We start from the raw sequence: 21,782 nt of genomic DNA, 5'->3' as shown, positions 1-21,782 counted from the left end.
AACATTATCAATAACCAAAATGTATGTATGTTTGCTGAAGGAAGAAAAGGGAAAAACATAAACTCCTCAACTCTCATTAATGCTTTTAAACAGTAAAAACAAACAGTGCTCGAGCATAACTAAACTTACTAACTACAGTTATGCCCATTTCTTCTTTGTTCCTCAAACTCTAAAGCAAAACTAAACCATGAGTACAAAGCTACCATACAGAACCATATAATATATTTTCTGATTAAGGAACTAGATTTATGATGGCTTTCAGTGGTTATCTAACAATACATTGTTACAGGCAACTGTACTTTAGGTAGAGATTCCATCACCTAATAGGTGTACCTTTTGTATCATATATATGTTGGAATATGACTATTCCAACATAATAAGATAGATGCAATTACCCAGTGACTTCAGTAGGCAAATTCCCCAACTTTCATGAGTCAAAAGGGACTCAGGTCAAGAATTGCTCTAAGAAGTGTTCTCATAAATTAATAAAAGCTCAACATGAAGCAGCTCACAAGTTTAGTCCCTCTTACACATCATAGACTTAAGGTTACATGAACAACATAAATTTTAAGGCCTGTTCCAGACTGTTTCTGTCCCTTTAAGTGCTGTGTTAAGTGTAGTAAATATTTATATTTTATTAATCAAAAGATTAAATACAAGGGAAAATTACAGGATACTTTAAACTTCATTAGAAATATGCAATTTAGTGTCAGTAACATGTTTACTGGGTGTATTGTGGGAACAGATCCTTATGAATAAAATAAAGTTATCTGTTGCATGAATGGGGGTTCACAAAGATGGTTACAATTGTTGCTAATGAATATGATTACCTATACAGCTGCACAACATAGGGGGTTGTTTACAGTGTGCATAATAGATGGACTAAATGGTCCTTGTCTGCTGTCATTTTCTGTATTGTTCTGTTCTAAGTGGATTTGTCTCATTAAAAAACAAAACATTAAGCTATATTTTAATATTACAAATGGGGCTATTTAAAATACATAAACAAAAAAAGATGTCATACTATCATTTAAATATTACTACCATAAGGATTTTGGTACTCTGGGTACTCTTAAAATTCTGTATTGAACAAGTAGATTTAAATGCCACAATTCTGCTACATTCCTCTTTATTGATTTTTATTATAATATAAGCCAATGTTGCCAGACTAATAAACTTACCATCTCATTTTCCTCCCCTTCATTGATGATGGCACGGTGATTTTCCTTTTCAGATGGCATGTCCAGGTATTCAATGCTTTCTTAGACAAAGTACACTGAGATTACAGCACCAAACAGGTCTCTATTTATAACATTTGGGTCTGCACAAAAATTCCACTTTGGCTTTAATGCAACATACACACTCCCATAATTAAAACTCAGAACCTAGATACTGATGTCTCCCAATTCATTCTGTTGTTGATTGCACAATATAATTTGTTACTTCCTTTATACACGTGTATTTTTTTACTCTCAATTTCAACTGCCAAAATTGTACAGTACTTATTTTGTTGTTATTATTAATAATAATAAAATACAAATTAGATTTTTTTAGTGCTGAGTTCAATAAAAAATAGGCAGCATGGGTGCTGAAGTTATTACAGATAGGGAGAAAGATGATAGCAAAGGGATGTATTCTGAGCTGAATTAAGTCTGAAGTCTAAAAGTATAGGGACCATTCATATAGCCATACACATAACCAGAATTGAACTAAGGCAGGTGCTACTGGCAGTAGGGCGGGAGTGGCATGGCAGCTTGCATTGCGCGAGCTGCAGTGAAGAGAGATCTTTTTTGCAAGGTAAAGGGGATTGTAAGACCGATTATGGGAGAGGGGAGGGTATATGTGCCTGTATGTATCTGTAAGTGTATGATGTTTGAGTGTAAGTGTATGGTGTTAGTCCGAGTGTGTGTTACTGTAGGGCACTTGAGTGTGCTTGTGTTAGTGTGTTTGTATCAGCATATGGTGATAGAGTGTGTGTGTGTTAGTATTTGGTGTTGTGTTAGAATGTGTGTGTGTGTTAGTGTATAATGCCAGTTTAAGTTACAGTAAATATATATTTTTTAAAATTGTTGTAAATAAATATGATAGTACAAACATTATTACTGTTAAATTCTAAGAGGGTTTAATTATGTCAGATCATGTGAAATATTAATTGTAATGTGACCCAAAAAACAAGCATGATGGAATGTGGCTATACAAACTTACAAGCATACAATTTCACATCCCTGGTTATTTACTAGTTTTACAATGTGCTAAATATATTTTACTAGACACATAGCTTAGAAAAATACAGTATTTGCTCGATTATAAGACGACCCCCCAAAATCTGAATATTAATTTATGAAAAAAAAGAAAAAGCCTGAATATAAGACGACCCTATAGGAAAAAAGTTTTACCAGTAAATGTTAATTCATGTAAACTATGTGAACAATTTTTTTTTAATAAAAACTATGATTGAAAAAAATATTTTGTTTTTATTTCCTTTGCGGGGGATCTGGATCTTAGTCTCATAGTCAGACCTAGTTTTGCTCTGGAAAAAACCTCGTCTTATAATCGAGCAAATACGGTATCTTACATGTTGGAAATAAGAACAAAGAAATATACATACCCAGACCAATTATATTTTAACTATTGGTTGGTAAAATGCAGCCTTTTATTAGAAACAAATAAAGAAACAAAGACCACAGAGAAATGGTCTAAATGTGCCAATAAGCCGTGGTGACCAAGATGGCTTCTGGATAGGGTTCTGCAATAGTAAATAATAATAATAAAAAGTCCCAAATCCTGGCCTCAAACTTTGTGTACAATACAATAATCAAGAAAATGACTGTTTGAAATGTATATTTTGCTTATTTAATCTGTAAACACTATTACATAATATATCGAACTGTAAGAGGTAGGACTTGGGGAAGTGACATATCAACAGAGGAGAGGGGCACCAAGAGAGAGGGGCTCATGAAAGAGTTCAGCAACCGCTCGGCGCCCCTCTGTCTCCTCCGCTCCCTTCTGCCACCCACCTCAGCGCTGCCCTGATTGTGGTGGTGGGAGCGTGAGGCCTCTGTCTCGGTGCCGGCGCTTCACGCTGAGAACTAGAATGTAACATCATATCCCGGTGCTCAGGAGTGAAGACGCTTGCACCGCAGCAGAGCAACGAGACAGAGGCCTTGCGTTCCCACCACAGGACTTCAGCAAGGTAAGTGAACTACAAAGAGGGGAGAAATGGGATATATAGTAAGGTGGGGTAGATAGTGAGAAGGGGGAGAGGGGGTAGATAATGAGAAGGGGGAGGGGGTAGATAGTGAGAAAGGGGGAATAGAAAGTAAGAAAGGGGGTAGTAAGAATATTGAAATAAAGAGTGAGAATGATAGAGAATGAATTAACATGTGGATGAACTGTGTGAATGAATGAATGACAGAATTAATTAATGTGTGGATGAATTGTGTGAATGAGTGAGAGAATTAATTGATGTGTGGGTGAATTATGTGAAAGAGTGAGAGAATGAATGTGTGGATTAATTGAATGATTTGTGAGAATGCATTAATGGATATGTGTATTGTGGATGTGATTTAGGGAAAGGCAAAGATGGCACAAGCAAGGTGTTTGAGTTTTAGGGACCAAGATGGCACAGACAGGATGTTTATGGGACAAAGATGGCACAGGGCAGGCTGTTTGGGGACAAAGATGGCTCATGCTGGGCTGTTTAGGGATAAAGTTGGCTCACGCTGGGCTGTTTGGGGCAAAATTGGTTCACTATGGACTGTAATCTGATTGTGTAATCTGGGTGCAGGTCAGGTTCTATGTGGGCAATGTGGATGCCAGAGCTGGCCTTTGGGGTGTGCAACATGCGATCTATGCCTGTAATATAGGTGGTTTTATCTATACCTTTAATGCTGAGTTTACTGTTTATTTGGTCTATACCTTTAATCCTGAGTTCACACGTGATTTTCAATTGATCTATACCTGCAAAGATGGGTTTGTGTGTTATTCTGTTGATCTATACCTGACATGCTATGTTTCCATACATTATTTATGTATACCTGCAAATATAGGGTTTGTCTGTCTTATTCAGTTGTTCTATAAGTGCTGTTTACATGTGTTGTTTATTTGATCTATCTATCAGGGACCTCTCAATGTCACGGTGGGGTCAGAAGGAGGGAAGACTGCACTGACTCTCACAGTCAACCGCTAATCTGCAGTCGGTGTGGCAAATATTGTTTTTTTTTTGTGTGGGAGCAAAGGGGATGATTGTATGCTTGGGAGTGTGGAGGGGGTTCCAAGGAAATGTTTGCTTATGGTCCAATTTTTCAATACTTAAAAAAATATTTTGGTTCCAAAGATTAATTTTTTCCTATATTTAATGTATTAAACGTACACTATTTTTACCAGTGTTTCAGGTTATATATTATTGTACTTGTTGCAAAAAAAGAGATGGGGAGAAAGTGGGGTAGAGGATTGTGAGGAAAGAGGTATCTGATGGGGAGAAAGAAGGGGGTATCTGATGGGGAAAAATGCTATACCACCAAGATTTTTAGGGTTTCCTACGCCAATGGATGGGAGACATACTATTCCTACAACATTGTGTTATTTTTTAACATAGATCATAATGATTTTTAATGATATATTTTATATATATATATATAGTATAGAGTACAGTCATATTTGCCAATAAATATGATGTAAGATTTTAGCAATCTTTATATCCACTAATTAAACAGTAGTTTTTGCATTTATTTACTGAATGTTTATTAGGCTAAGTAATAACTCAAATAATAATAATTTTAGTTATGTTGTGTTACTTAGTGATATAAAATACATAGACTTATGCCTAAAATAGACGGTATATTTTGTAAGACCGAGCTATCGTACATTGTGTCCTGTATTAGAGCAACCAATAATTTATTTATCAACACATACAATACTGCTACTTACATGTAACAAATGATCTAATATGTGTCAATACTCAGCTGGGCAAAATATGGACCAAAAATTCCCTTGAGAATACTGGTGGCATTTATCAACAAAACTTTGCATATGATATTGTCACAGAAGCCTCTGCGCCATGGGCTCCTGCAGGGGCCTGAGGGCCAGCCTCCTCCCTACAGACTATGGGCCCTGGCATTGGAAGGGGTTCTGTATTTGGGGAGGTGGGTACAGGGGGGTCCAGTAGGACTACTGCTTCCCCTGGGTACAGAGTGCCACATTTCCACAAGTACCAGAGACAGTAGCGTACCTAGCGGGGGGCGGTCTGCAACGGGTGCCGCTCATCAGGGGGGTGCCAATTTGCCGGCACCCCTCCAGAGACGGACAGTAATGTCCGCCGCTGGAGGAGCAGGCTCGCAAGGGAGCGATATCGGAGGTCTTTAACAGACCTCCGGCTCCCTTGAGTGACTTTAAGCCGGTTCAAGGATCTCCCTTGAACCCAGCTTAAAATCACTCAAGGGAGCCGGAGGTCTGTTAAAGACCTCCGATACTGCTCTCTTGCGATCCGCGCGGCAACAGCTGCTGTGCGCCGGGGTTTGTTGTCAGATCCCGGCGCACAACACTGAAGCCGCGCCCACCGCCGTCCGTGCCCTCTGAACCGGAAGATGACAGAAGAACTGAAGAGGAGGAAAAGGAGCTGTAAGGAGAAAAGAGGAAAGGTAGGAAAGCATTCAGTGACAGTGACAGTGGATTGGTATGTGTGGATTAGTATATGTGTGGATTGGTATGTGTGGATTAGTGTATGTGTGGATTGGTAAATGTGGATTGGTAAATGTGGATTGGTAAGTGTGGCTTGGTAAGTGTGTGAGAGTGATGGGTGTTATGTTGTACCATTTCCAATGTATTTTTCATTATATAATTATGCTCTAGTACATCATAACTCCCATCACTCTATACTGTTCCATACAGTGGCAGAGCTGGGAGACAGAGGCCTTGCACCCCCACCACAGGACTCCTGAAAAGTAAGTGAACTTCAAAGAGGGAGAGGGTAGATAGTTAGGAGGGGTAGATAGGGAGAAGGGAGTGGGACGGGGGATAGAGGGTAGATAGGGAGAAGGGAGTGAGAAGGGGTAGATAGGGCAGAAGGGAGTGAGAAGGGTTAGATAGGGCAATCATACTCCTATCATGCCGAGTCTGCGAGTACATCCTGGAATCTGGGTATGCCTGGGCATGATAGGAATGTGATTGCTGTTAACAATCATATATATATATATATATATATATATATATATATATATATATATATATATATATATATATATTAATATTGTTATTTAATTGTTTTGTCCTATTTTGGTGTGTTACTTACTTAAAATAAAAGTGTTAGATTTTTTTTATGGTGTGGGGGGGTCATTTTTGGTTTCGGCCAGGTAAATGCTGCATTTTCGGTTTCAGTCCAGTATATAGTGGTAGGCGTTATGCTATACAACCGTCAATGTCTGCCTCAGTATATAGTGATAGGTGTTATGCTGTGCCACCGTCAATTTCTGCCTCAGTATATAGTGATAAGTGTTATGCTGTACCACAGTCAATGTCTGCCTCAGTATATAATGATAACAGTAATGCTGTACCACCTTCAGTGTCTGCGCCGGTATATAACGGTAGAAGCTATGCAGTTTTAAAGTGTGTGTGTGTGGGGGGGTGCCACATACAGGATCCGCCCCAGGTGCCAAATACTCTAGGTATGCCCCTGACCAGAGACTCTAAAGACTATGGAGTTGGGACACAGATTTGGGGTTGCTGCATTTTGGGAGGGGGTTTATGTGTGGTGTTACTCTCCATTGGGTCAGGACTTGCAAGACAGAGACCTGTATGGCCAGTATTTACACCTGGATCTGATATCCAGCAGGTGTCAGCCAGAAATGCCCATGTTTACCATCCTCCTCATCGACTACAATAGCAACCCCTTACTGGGCTGAGTGCAAATACTGACCCGTGAGCAAAGGAGGACCTGATGAAGAGCTTTGTGTGGTTTGTTGTACCCCCTTGTAGTGTTTAAATACTGGTGTGTTTCCAAAGTCCTATTTTCACCTTAACATGAGTGATGTCTGATGCTTGGGGTGGGCTGCTATGATACTTTATTGTCCTTTCCAGGACATAGACACACTGTGCAAGCACAGCTCCTGTGCAGCGGCGCCCCCCTTCTCTCTACAATACTGGTTCTGTCTGGTGCAGAATGGGTTAATTGCTGGTGTTCCGGCAGGAGGAAAGAACATTTGGCTGGAGTACCCAGTCGGGGTACAAGGCGTCCCGTCATGGATATATTTCAACAACACTGGCATAACTACAGTGTAAGAACCCCTTGTTCCTGTCTCCTACGTACCAGTTCAAAATGGTTAAGAAAGGGCCTTTCTGACCTGGACCGTCGCCACCAGGGAGCTCCTCTGGCATCAACCAACGAAAAGCAGCTGGTTAAGGAGTTTCATGGTTCTTTTCTAGATCAGTCCCCTTTAAAGAACAAGTATTGTTAGGAATGTGTCGGTTGCCTTCACAACCAGAAGCAATAAAACTGCATGACGAGATGTAGGGAAATTACATATATTTGTCACAACTAGCAGTATAGCTGCATTAACCGATGACACATCCATATTCTCGCACTACTTATGGCGCAAAGTATCCTCTCTTTTAACATAGCTTGAGAGGACATCTCACCAATTGAACAAAGTGAAATGTGTAAGGAGGCACACAAATGAAGGCAACTCCATGTGTGTTGCACTTTAACCCCTTCATGACAATGGCTGATTTTTTTTTGTACCCTTCGTGACGATGGCTCTTTTAACACTTCTGCAGTGCTCATATTTAGCTGTAATTTTCTTCTCTCTCATTTACTGAACAGACACAAGTTAATATATTGGGCTTTCTTTAGATACCAGATCACTCCCTACACCTGTTTTAAGTCATGACGTGCCTGGCACGTCAATTGTCATGAAGGGGTTAAAATGTTTTAAAGGGAAACTGTAACCATTTAAACATAAATAAATAAATTTATCGAAACTACTGCAGCTTATGAATTTGTTTCTCAATTCGTATAATTGTTTTAGAGTTAGTTGGTTCAAAAGGTTACTTCGTGAAAGCCTGGATTGATGGCATCCTGTAGAGCCAGCATCATCTCATCAATGTCTCTCCCTTCTTCTCTTCCTAAGTTTTAAAGGCTTGATGACCCAGTCAACAACTAAACAGTACTTTCACTTAAAAAATATCTTAAAGGTACAATCCAGCCATCATATGTGCTTTAATGCTTATGATAGCTTTGAGTTTCTTTGAAATTTTCTTGAAGCAGTCTATCAGTGGCAAAAATCTTTGGACCATGGAGGCTGTATATCTGCAACTACCTCAGGTAAGTGATTTAATTTTTTCCACTTTTGAATAATGAACATTGAAGTGAGCTATTTTTTCAGAGGGACTGTCAGAGACCTTAACTGTCCCTTTTGATGGGTATAAATAAAAATAGAAATGGTTAGAATAGAAAGATATATTTTGCAATGACTGTTTAAAAGGTATATTTTGCTTATTTAATCTGTAAACACTATTACATAATATATCGAACTGTAAGAAGTAGGACTTGGGGAAAGTGACATATCCACTTCAAATTGTAAAAAACATGCTGTAGCAGTTAGATAGGAGATGTATTATTCCTACAGCATTGGGTTATTTTTTAACATAGACATTTTAACATTAATATATAAATCAAGATTTGCAATTATATATACTTTAGTGTATATTAACTATTTCAAAATTCCCATCCTAGTTATGAATGGTGTTTCTATTTTTTTAATAAATGGGTACAGTCATGTTTGCCGATAAATATGATGTAATATTTTAGCAATCTTTATATCCAATAATTAAACTGCAGTTTTAGCTTTTGTTTGCTAAATGTTTATTAGGCTAGGTAATAATAACTCACATAATAATACTAATTTAACTTATGTTATGATACTTGATGATATAAAAATTACAGATTTCTGCAAAATATAGACGTACAGTACATTTAAGATTGACCTATCGTACATTGTGTCCTACTGAAGAGCAACCAATAATTTCCTCTTCGACACGTACAATACTGCTGGATACACGTACCAAATGACCTACTATATGTCTTATTCTACTCAGCTGGGCTAAATATCCCAACAATTTCGTTTGAGAATAGTGGTGTCATATATTAACTTGCATTTAAAAAGCTCTGACAATAGTTCTTACATTAGATCTTGTTATGGCAATATAGAGCACATGGCATGTGAAATCAGCAAATGGTTATCAATGATTTCCCTAAACTTAATAGCTAGGCCTTTTTTATATGCACCTTGCAGAGCTTACACTTGCCTCAAAAGAAATAACTTTTGAAGAATCATTTAACATGACTAGAAATGTATTTACAATTTTTCATTACAAGCAGAAAGCCTTCACCTATGAAGCTGCACCAACTTGAAATAATCCAAATGAAAAAATAAAACATTTGCTAAAATCATAAAAAATCCATGCAACCTGGATGTCCTCCTCTGACAGTACCGCCTCAGCCACACTCCTAAGCCTGGTTGTAGAAAGGGTAGTTGCATCTTCATCTTCCCGAACTGCACCTTTTGGAATACCCAGACTCTTCCCTCCCTTTAATTCTGTTTTTTTCAACGTCTTCAGTCTGTCTCTTCTCTATCTTCACATTGCAGCGATAAAGTATATTGCCTACCGGGTCCCACTTCACAGTTCTTTGACCACTTTTGTTCCTGGCTTCCCTTCTTTTTCTCATCCAACATCTCCTGCCTTAGTCTGGGAGATTCCAACATTCCTCCTGACATATTTAACAACTCCACTAGCTCCATACTCCTCATTTAGTCGTTCTCTGTAATTCTGCCTCACACTGAAGGCCACTCACTCGATCATGCTTTTTCTCCAGTTTCTTTGGGAAACTTTGAAGAGTTGGGAAAGGGTACACTATGGCAGTGGGCTATAGATATGAGGCGAGTGCTGCTAATATAGCATGGCAGCACTCACCTCGTAACTGTAGGCCACTGCCATAGCATACCCTTTCCCAACTTTTCACTGGAACCTATACTACCTTCCATATTTTTCCTCACCTTTTGACAGTATTGCCCCATTTACCTTGTCCCACCCCGGACACATAGTTGTCAACCATGGCATACTAAAAACATGACTAATAAGTAATAGATAGACTACTTGTCTACTATATCTTCTTGGATTTCACAGTGCTATCTGAAACTTAATAGGCTTGTACATTCGGACTCGTACAAATTGTTTTTAGCTAAACTTGATTGTTTTGTACATTCGTACGAATCTCCGAAAACAAATTGCAAAACCACTGAAATTTCGTTAAATTTGTTAATTGGTTTGCCTGCTATAGATGAGTCATCTCTCTCTCATACACATTTTCTGGGACGGTTGCCAGTAATTACAAAATGTTGCTTCATCTGGGGTCATACATGCTTAAATGAGTTATGATTAGCATTTTTGGCAGCATTCCCGGGACGTGTGCTTAATGTTCAAAGTGGGTATAAGGCATATCTGGGGGGCAGAGTAGGAAGTATACTTGGATGCGGACCAACTCTTCATCTTCGTGTTCATCTTCGTGGGGGGAAAAAGTCTTTGTATTCCGCGAATATTCACCCGTTCCTGTGCTCGGTTTGGGCGAATATTCGTGTACATTCTTCGTGTTTGCTTTTTCTTTGTTTTCTGTCGTTTTTTTGTAGAAGGGGTTAATACGGGGTTAACGCGGTAAGGACTACGTAGCCATCAGCCAATTAGTTGATGCCAGAGGAGGCCCCTGGAGGCGACCAATAGAGTTGTTCGCATGGCCCTTTAACCCCTGACGGCAAACCTACGGATTTCTGCTTCCATTTACCCCTGCAATGCTGTGTAGATAAGGTAGGCTAGATGGGGAAGGGACCAGGGAGATTAGTAGACGAAGACGAACATGAAGATTCTGCGTGTTGTGTGTCTTCGTCTGCGTTTTTCCGCCGCCATGTTCGTATGTTCGGTATTTGGGATGAACAACCCAAAATAGTTTACATGTGAATTAATATTTACTAATAAAACTTTTTTCCTGTAGGGTAGTCTTACATTCAGGATTTTAATTTTTTTCTAAATTAATATTCAAATTTTTTTAGGTCGTTTTAGAATCGAGCAAATACAGTATTTTAAATTTAGAGCAGCTTCTATTGTGTGTGCACTACATGGCCCTCCCATTCTCCAGTGGGTTTTTTTTCTATGCAACAGGACACTGTCTCATATACTGACCTCCCCTCCTCCTCACTCCCTGTCAACATGGTCTCTGCATCTGCCAAGAGAGGAGTGGACATAATAAAACAGATGGAGAAGGCAATTGAGCAGGTGTGGGGGGGCAGATTCAAATCAGGGAGAGGGTGCAAGGGCACAGACAGGACTGGGGGACATAGATACATGTGGTTTTGCCCCCAAATGTTGTTCTGAATTAAAAAAAAACCCTGAATTTCATCCAAAACCAAAGGACAGGAAAATAAATTTATAGCCGGCAAATAAATTGGTAAAAACCAAAACTAACAAGTTGGACTTTTTGCATTAGTTGTGCAAACAATGTAAAAGCGCTGCATATATTGTTGGCGCAATATAAATAAAAGATAATAATAATGTAAAACTGAACTCATAATCTTCCTTCCTTCCACTCCCACCCCAGTACCTGAATTCTCAATCCTCATCAACAACACGACTATGTCCTCTACTAACCAGGCCCAATGCATTCTCCCTCTCCTTCAACTCCCTCCCCAGACCCTGTCTCTTGCACCTAAAAAGGTTCGTCACATCCACTCTTTGCTCACATAACAACCCACAAAAATACTCCCTTACGAAAAAATTACTGCAGTTTTACTGCAGTATTACTGCACATTTACTGCAGTTTTACTTCATTTGTACTTCACTGTACTGCAGTATTATTGCACATTTAAGGCTAGGTTTCCACTTGGTTTTTTTATGCTAAAAGCGCCCATAAAAACGCCAATAGCGCCACCTGGCGTTTTTTTAGTGGAAAAACGCAGCAGCCAGATGTTAGCTGTTTTTCAATAGGAAATCGCAAAATGCCATTTCCACTTGGCGTTTTTCTGTCTGGCGTTTTTTCAGTCCTCTTTGGCGTTTTTCTGCTTTTTTTGGGCTCTGTGGCAGTTTTTCAAAAACGCAGCATGTTCACACTCTGGCGTTTTTTGCAAGAAATCTTGGCTTTTTTTCTCCAATAGAAGTCTATGGGAGAGAAAAAACGCCATGAAAAAGCCATGTGGGTTTATTGCCTTGGCGTTTTTTATGGCGTTTTTTCCACAGTTACAATGCAGAGGATGGACCCAGTATCTGTGTGTCCTACGAGAAATAGGCTGAAAACAAACAGTTTCACACAAAACAAAGTCCTGGACTGGTTCATATTGAATTTTACACCATTTGGAACAAACATGCCATTACAAACAAACATACCCAACGCATCAACTGGATCCTGCGTGCCAAAAGCAACAGCAAACAATTTGCACCATCATTTGGGGCCAATCTTCCCAGAGGAGCAGACATTCGAAATAAAGCATGCCTTACAAACCACAGAAAAGAGACAAAAGGGTCTACCAAGTAAATGACATCAGGAGAGGGCAGATACTTGCCATTTATCCTAATCCCTTTTAGCTGGGTGAAACTTCTAACTTGTAAAGGCTGGAAAAACTGCCTAAGGTCAAAAAAAGCAATTTCCGCAGAAAGGCTAAAACGCCAGAAAAAACTGCAGAAAAAACGCCAAAACGCAGGTAAATGCAGTGGCAGTTTTCTTGGCAGTTTTCCTGGCGTTTTTCATCAAGAAAAAAACGCCGGACAAAAACCCAAGTGGAAACCTAGCCTTACTGCACTTTTTTTTTTTATATTGCAAACCTACAGTTGTACTTCAATGCACTGCAGCTTTATTGCATTTGTACTTCCGTACAAAAATAACTGCAGTAAAACTGCAGTACAGTGAAGTACAAATGCAGTAAAACTGCAGTAAATGTGCCGTAATACTGCAGTAAAAGTGCAGTATTGCAGTTTTTTCATGTCCAAAAAACTGCAGTATTACTTCAAAAAAACTGCAGTAATTTTTTCGTAAGGGCAGTAGTTCATTATCTTATTCTCTCCAACATCCACTATTGCCACACCCTTATGATCAGTACTCCTCTAGGCTTATATTTTTTACCCTGTACTGTACAATCTTTTTAATGCATTCTTGGAAATACATACCTAAACAACTTTCAAACAATGAACAAAAAACAATGAATGCAAGACTGTTGCGAAATGAGGACTGTGAAATGAATGATGAAAAAAATACTTATGCCACAAAGTTAGCAATTGCAAATACTAATATATATATATAATGTATTTCCCAAGTGAAAATACTTTTTTGTACTTTTTTGTATGATACACAGGGTTGACAGTGTGTAGGTCACAGCATTTGACAGCCTAACCAAGCATATACGGCATTTGTGTAAGTCAATAATTGAACCGGTCTCACCTGAGACAGTCAATCATGCACTGATATGATACATAATAAAGAATAAGCAATGGAAACCATGATATAACAATAAAATAACAACAAATCCAAGTGTACAGTCGTAGGATTAATTCTTATCCTCAATAAAGTCAATCAAGGAATACTCTTTGATCAAGCTGAGGGTCAGCCTGTAACAGTCAGACAGTGGCATATTTCCTTTCTCAGTATTAGGTGGTTTCACATTACGAGCCTCTCTACAGAATTTGAGTCTGATCTCTGGGATGATTTCCAGAGCTTTCGCAAAATGACAGGGCCATAAAAAATGTAGTAAAGTCTCCTCCCCATGATGCATTGTGGGCAGTGTCTGTAACTGCACAGCCCCCCCACCATGCATCCAAACTGTGGCCCTCCAGCTGCTGCAGGACTATATTTCCCATAATGCTCTTTCAGCTAAGGGGCTGGCTGAGGAGGATGGGAGATGTAGTCCTGCAGCAGCTGGAGGGCCGCAGTTTGGACACCCCTGACTTAGAGGGAGGCCTCCCTTAATGGCCATCCATTCCACATTCTTGTAACTATTGCTCAACCTACTTGATGTAACGTCAGGGAGCCCTGAAATCTGTTGATGTATGATGTGGTTTAACTTCGTCTCACAAACAGGATAACATCAAGGTAAAGTCATGGTATATTCCAGCTGGATGGGGCTGTCCAACTTCACTTCATTTCAGGACCCCCCAAAAGGCAAATACGCAAAAGAAAAAAGTGTAATTGAGATATATGCCATAAAATGGCCGCTTCTTTCTGCTGTCTTCATTTACCGGTAATTGAAGGAGAAAACAAGTTATACAGAGCAATATTATAACTGTAACCATTCACTTACTGTGGGACTCCACTCCCTGGAGGTACTCATCCACATTATCTTCATTATTTACCTCATTTTACTCTATGCATACAATTACCCACTAATAACCTACAAACAATCATGTAACCAGGGCCACAGACCTAAGGCTAAATGTAATACTGTTCTCTAACTAATCATATATCCACGTGTCCCTTTTAAAAGGAGGAGCCCTGTTGAATCTCATTTTCTTTAAATACATTTCACTTATTCTCATAAATTTCCTTTATCTTTAGATCTGGAGGCTGTCATTGCTGTCAGTCATATGATATTTTGAGTGCACAAACACCACAATAAGATGATTTTTCATGGCAACACTTGAGATCCTTTCCTACAAAGACTTTCCATAGAGAGCCTTTCTATTGTTTACCACAGGCGATAAGATAAGGCGGTGAAAATATAACAGAGTTACATAATGTACATGGATTGCTAAAAGGCGACTGTCTGAAAACATTATATTACGCAAAAACTAGAACTGTTTGAAATATAAGAATATTTGCGTATATTGTTAGGAGAGTAAGAAGGAAAAACAGCAAATGATTTCTTTTGATGCATAAAAATAGTAAAATGGCACATCGTTGAACAAAGACAGACGTTAACCCCTTAAATGCATTGTTTTTCGATGGGTTTAGGGGCCGCCCATTGTCCTTAAGGGGTTTAAATGTCATATTGTTTTTGGTCCTATGGTGTGCAAACCACAGTACGATATCATACAGACTGATACCTTTGCATGGGGAAAAAAAACAATTTGTCAATATTAAAATGACTTTATTAGTTTAAATTTCACTTATGAGAGCATTTTCTCAAATATTATACACTTTTAAAACCAATTACAAAAAGAACAATATACTTAGCAAACGAATTCTGGCAAGGATACTTTAATGGAAATTTACAACAACTGATCTTTGTATATAATCCTCCTTTTTAAAAAACATATGGCGCTGGAACATGTTATTAGATATAGGTGGCAAGATCAACTCCTTTTCATTGCTGACTATTTTGATTTAGAGGTGTAAAAAAAATTGTGCAATCTGCATATGTTATTTCCAAACAGGTCCTCTCTGCCATTTCTCGTCATACCAATTAGAAAACTGGTTCCCATTAAGTTATTTCATTAGGGAGAGGATCACACTTAGCACGGTTGACGAACATGATTCTGTCTGTAGTGTTTTGGGAATGTTAATGGAAACTTTAGGGAGTACAGAAGTCCAAGTTTTAACCCGTTGACGAAAACTGACATGCCAGACACGTCATGGAAATAAATACCTTTAACGACAATTGACGTTCCTGGCACATCATGGGGTTAAACGAGCATAGAAAGCAATCAACAATTGCTTTCTTTGCTCAGCTGGTCTTGCTGCAATGCCTCAACATTGTGGCATCCAGCAACATCAAAAACATGTAGGGGCCCCATACGATCGCTCCTTGGAAGGCTATATGCCCAGCAGTCAAAAGAAAAGCACTTAAGATCACCTCCTAAGCTCAATTGGTGTTGCTAAAGTGCCTCTATAAAGAGGCATTCAGCAACACAGAAAAAAAAGTCAGGGCCCCGTTTGATCGCTCCTAGAGACATAAGAGACAAGATGGCGGTGCAAATTTAAAATAAAAGAGTTCCAAGAGGGTCTCTACAGACCCTCCTGAGAACTGCTCCATGCAAGTCACTGGAGCCCAGGTCACTAATCACTATGTGATTATTGAAATAAAATTGGAAAAATATAAAAAATTTAAAATAGTAAAAATTGTTTTGAAACATAAATTAAAATGTAATACAATTTAAGTCAAAAAGTCTCCAAGTGATAAAGAGAATCATCCAGATCAAATAAAATATGTCCTTAAATTGGTACTGTTCCCAAAAATCCTGGCCCGAAAAGACTTAAAATACTAGCATTTGAAATATTCTGGGGTGTCTAATTTTCATACACATATATAGATATATACATATATATATATATATATATATATATATATATATATATATATATATATATATATATCACAAATATATGGATTGATGCGGTAAATTGAATTGGCCGACTTTGTCCCAAATAAGCATAGGCATAAACACAATTGTAAACCTACCAAATGAGACCTTTTAGCCCCCAAACAAACCTAAGCATGGGTAGTTTCACTGTACTTAAGAGACGTTGCTTAACACATATTGGGGTGTTGTTTGGCAGTGACATATACCAGATGCTGTAAAGCTATACCTAAAATAGAACATATGTATAAAAAACACACAAAAAATAACACTGCAAACTTTGACAAAGGCTTGTGGTAAAATGTGTACATGGAAATAGGTAAAATATTAGCATTTGGCATATGCTGGGTTGTCTAGTTTTCAAAAAAAAAAAAAAATTATATATAATATATGAAATATATGAGTAGTAAATTGAATTGACTTCAAAGATGTCACAAATAACACATTGGGGTACCTTGTGGTGTTTAGTTTTCAAACATATATGTTTGATGGGAGTAAATTGAACTGACCACCTTCAAAGATGTCTCAAATAGGACATGTGGTCAGAGTGACACATGTCAAAATTCCAAAATGATAAAAACTGAATTGCGCATGTCCCAGATGTGGCCTCCAAAAATCACTGTACTCAGGACATCTTGCTAAACACATATTGAGGTGTTGTTTGACAGTAACATACACCAAGAGCTGTAAATTCATAGGTCTGGTTTTCATACCTATATGGTTTGATTTGAGTAAATTAAGTTGACCGGCTCCAAAAATATCCCATATAGGACATGGGGCAGAATGACCTTATTGCCAAGTAAAAAAACTGAATTGCGCATGTGCCAAATGTGGCCTTTACCAGCCAAACAACCCAACAAACCCATGCATTGGAGGTATCGCTGTACTCAGGAGATGTTGCTAAACACATATTGGGGTGTTGTGTGTCAGTGACATATACCAGGAGCTGTAAATCCATACCTAAACTACAATGTGTGTGTGGGGGGGGCACAAAACAATTACTGCCACAATGTTTGACACAGGCTGGTGGTAGAATTTGTGCAGGGAAAGGGTTAAAATAGCAGTATTTGAAATACCCTGGAACGCTTAGTTTTCAAAAATAGATGGTTTGAATGTGAGTAAACTCAACTGACCAGCTTCAAAGATGCCTCAAATAGCTAACCCAAAAACTAGCTAGCAAACCCCCCCCAAAACATAAAAACATTGGGTATTTCTAAACTCAAGACAAATAGTAGAATTTATTTAGCAAGCTTTTTGAATAGCTTTTGTTGGTGCGTAAATGATTTTTCAAATAAAAAAATGCATCTAAATGGTTTCTAATCTAGTCTTCTTGTCCTGAAAAGAACAATATATCATTTGTGTGGGTCAAATGAGAGAGAAGAAAATTACAGCTAAACAAGAGCTCCACAGAAATGTTAAACAGCCATTGTCACAAAGGGTACAAAAATAAAAAAAACATCTCTGTCCTTAAGGGGTTAAACTGCGAAACTATTCAAAATGATTTTCCTGTTTGCATGTATCAGGGATCTACCCCTTCACCAAATCCTATATTATACTTTCCAGTGGAATAAATAACCATAAGTGATAATGTTCACAGGTTTTAACCCTAATAAAGAGTATTTCGTAGCTATATTATCCTATAATTATCTCATATCTGTCCAATTGTTTATTGCCCCTGACATCACCAATACATACCTCCCAACATTTCAAAGAGGGATACTTTTTTTTTTGTTTTGTTTTTTAAATCTTGCGGAACTCACTGATCCAAGCGATTGCACCTTACAATGTCGCCACTTAGAACACGCTTCGTTTTTGTGAGCAGTCTTGCATATTAAAAATAACCAACACACTGAATTAAATTCCCATGAGGCTCAGATAGACATACTACTTCCATGATGCTGGCTGAGCGTCATGGGAAGTGCAGCAAGTGTAAAGCTGCAGATGTTAGCTGTGAACTAAAATTCCCATGATTCTCAGCCAGCCAGATGTCCACCATAATGCTGGCTGAGCATCATTGGAAGAGTAGTCCACAGCAGCAGAGATTTTTTTTATTAAAAAAGGTTAATGTTAGCCTCCCTCCCAGGACCCTTACACACTGCCTTTACACACACCTGCCCATAAACACACATATACACATACACTGCCTTTACACCAGGGCTTGACAAATTTGTTGTGAATCTAGGCGCCAGCTACAAAAGTTAGGAGCCAGGATTTTTTTTTAAACTAACAGTTGGTTAGGCGTGATCTGATCATCATCAGCCCACTCACTCACAGCATTTGACCTGGAAGCACCCTGGACTTTCAGGTCAGTGCTGTTTTTTTGGGGGGTTTTTTTACATTTTTTTTTTATATATATATATTTTTTTAACGCTTTCAATGCTGATGTTCCATTGGAGCACAGCATTGACTGATATTTAGTCCCCACAAGCTTGTGGGGACAAATGTTAACCCCTGCAATGCCACAAATGTGTTATAGACAATTTTGGAATTGAAGGAGACCAAAGAACCCTCTCCCCCTGTCCCTGAAGCTGCCTCTGGCAGCTGGGAAGCAATTACTGGTCTATAGACCAGCCATTGCAGGGGGGAGTCTCTGATGACTGCTGTAGGCTTCCATGCCTACAGGAGTCATCAAAGGGCTTGTGGGGGCTCGTTTTTGCTGTGGCTTCCAGGCAGACCATCAGCAGCAGAGACCTTACAAAACGGGAATTAACCCCTAAATGCCGCAATCACGGCATTGAAGGGGTTAACGCTGCCCTGTCGCTCTCATGGACCGATCAGGCAGCAGGGGGATGTTGTGTCAGGTCCCTGAACCCCCTTTCCTGAAGCTGCCTGTGGCAGCTGAAAACGCTATTGCAGGTTTTTCTGAAATTGCGGTTTCAGCCTACAGGATCACTGAGTCCCCATGGCAACCTGGCGCCTGGGATTTGTTGAGCCCTGCTTTACACACACACACACACACATATACACATACACTGCCCATACACACACATATAACATACACTGCCCTTATACACACATATACATGTACACTGCCCTCACACACACACACACACACACATATACATGTACACTGCCCTTACACACACATATACACGTACACTGCCTTTACACACACACATATACATGTACACTGCCCTTACACACACACACACACATACACGTACACTGCCCTTACACGCCAGCTAACAAATACCTATACTGCTCTTACACACACATTCCCATACACACACACAAGCTTACAAACACATACATTCCTATACACTGCCATTACACCCCTTTCTCCTCATCTCTTACCTCTTCCACCATCCTTCTTCCTTCATTCTTCACCCTCCATCCTGTGCTGGGAGAGCGAGGCCTGTCACTTCAGACGCTTTACTACTCCCTCATCACTACTCCCTAATGTTGAGCCAACTAGAGGGAGATTGCGAACTCCCAGCTAGTCTGCAGGCTGCAGCTGCTGATCGAGCGGCTGTGTCGTCCCCCCACGCAGCTGCACCTGAGGTGAGTATGGATATCGCCTCACCCTTCCTCTGCCCCTACAAAGTGGGACAGAGGAAGGGATAGGCGGGACAGAGGGACAGAGACCCAAAATCTGGGCTGTCCCACCTAAATCAGGACAGTTGGGGGGCATGCCAATATAGAAGAATACATATTAAACTACTCAATGACCTGTCCTGACTTTCTTGAAGCAGCCCATCATTGGCAAGGAAAGTGCTTTCATTGACTCAATGGCAGCACTTTCCACACTTTGTGGACCTCCTGCCTGCAGCTTTCCCTGAGCCAGTGATGGAGCTGACAAGAGTTGAGTATATCATGTGCAGAGATATGTATTCAGCCTAACAAATTTCTTGTGCAGCCTTTAGCTACATTTGCAATATCATATGCTATGAAGGGATTTGAAAAGCAACCATATTTGGTTCAGACGCTTTACTTTACAAGCATGCTGTTTGGGGGTTAGGATGGCACTGATAAGTTTCTTCTGGGCAAAAGTGGCACTAACAAGCTTTTTGGGGCAAAGGTGGTACTCACATACTGTTTGGGGGCAACAATGGCAGTGTGTGACATGTTGCTTTCTTGAAGGGGGGGTTCTAGTTACACCCCTAGAGACAAAAGTATTTTGATGAACAGGAAAGGGGAATTAAATATGTTGTAAAGGAGATTATAATTAAGACACTTGGCTTGGATCTTAATGATATTTCCTGGCCGCAGGACCAAATTAGAGGAACATTACAGTAACGCTGAACATTGGAGTATGTTTCAACATCTATGAGAACCTTAGTGAGAAAAGATGACTCTCGACAAGATGAGCTTTGTCGTGTTGTGTGTCTTCGTCTTCGTATACGTTTTGCCGGCGCCACGTTCTTATGTTCGGTATACGGGCTGAACAACGAAAACGCAACCTTCGTGTTCGTTTTCATGTTCGCCCGAATACAAATGCACAAGTCTAATATTCAAGTATGATTATACAGTATGTGCCATATTACTCCTATTGGAAATAATAGCAGTTAACTTCACATTAGGAGCAGATCTCAATCAAAGTCAAGCCAAAGTCAAACCAAGAAATCAATCCAGCAAAGCACACCAAAAGAACACCAAAAAACTGTCTCACTTCATGGACAGAGAAGAAAGATAGTGTTTGGACTAATAGTTTGCAAGGTGTGAAACACTAGATGTGTGAGCAAAGTCATAATGTTAAACTGTGCGAAGAGCAAAGTGCACAAATATCGTAAAAGTCACCAGACGTAGCTGCCCACATGCATGAGGGCAGCTGCGTTGTTAAGGACAACATCACCAGCCAGAAGGTTGGTCCCTTACAACCTGATTGGTATCTCAGAAAAATGTTTCGATGTTTCTCATGGCTGGCCAGTGAATTTAAATGGCTATGCAAATAGAGCAAATAGGAAAAGGAAGAGGAGTATGTATTTATTTTAAAACTGAATGAAGACCTACTATTAAGGAAATAATATACGCTAACACTGGTGAAATAAGGTTTATTGGTAGGAATTGCACAGATGCTATGAGGGACAGTATATTAATTGTGGACATATGCTACAAACCCCCAACTATTAGTATTAAAGTGAAGATCGGCTTTTATAACAAATTGAAAAAGCTGTGCAATTGTGCTATATTGTCCTAAGGATCTTTCTTATAAGGACATAGGAGACTGGATTAAGAGACACATTTGGTATTTTATTTTGTGTAACTATTTTGTGTATAACACTTTTAGCACACAGTTTTCTTCGTATTTTTGGCATCTGGGACAAGTGTTAATAACTGGATATTTCAATGACCCAGACGTGATGATAAAAATAATGAAACAGGTTGTTCAGCAAAGTGGAGCAAGTTTTTAAACCTGTTAAGTGACAACTCCATACCTCAATTAGGAGACACCAATTAAACAGGATAGTGTCATTTTAAGTATACAAGTAAAATAATTATTTATCTTTTATAAAATACAA

At 39.2% G+C, this 21,782-nt stretch overlaps 1 pseudogene; it reads right to left on the bottom strand.

Annotated features, from left to right (window-relative positions):
* LOC149282201 (putative cation-transporting ATPase 13A4) overlaps window positions 1-1,241 on the bottom strand; it is a 77,896-nt pseudogene extending 76,655 nt beyond the window's left edge.
* Window positions 1,242-21,782: the final 20,541 nt, after the last annotated feature.

This window comes from Sceloporus occidentalis, unplaced genomic scaffold, assembly GCF_023333645.1.
Source record: "Sceloporus occidentalis isolate IW3139 unplaced genomic scaffold, rSceOcc1.0.p SCAF_121, whole genome shotgun sequence".
NCBI lineage: Eukaryota > Metazoa > Chordata > Lepidosauria > Squamata > Phrynosomatidae > Sceloporus > Sceloporus occidentalis.
The sequence above is the reverse complement of the archived record's forward strand: the minus strand, read 5'-3'. Positions and strand labels throughout refer to the sequence as shown.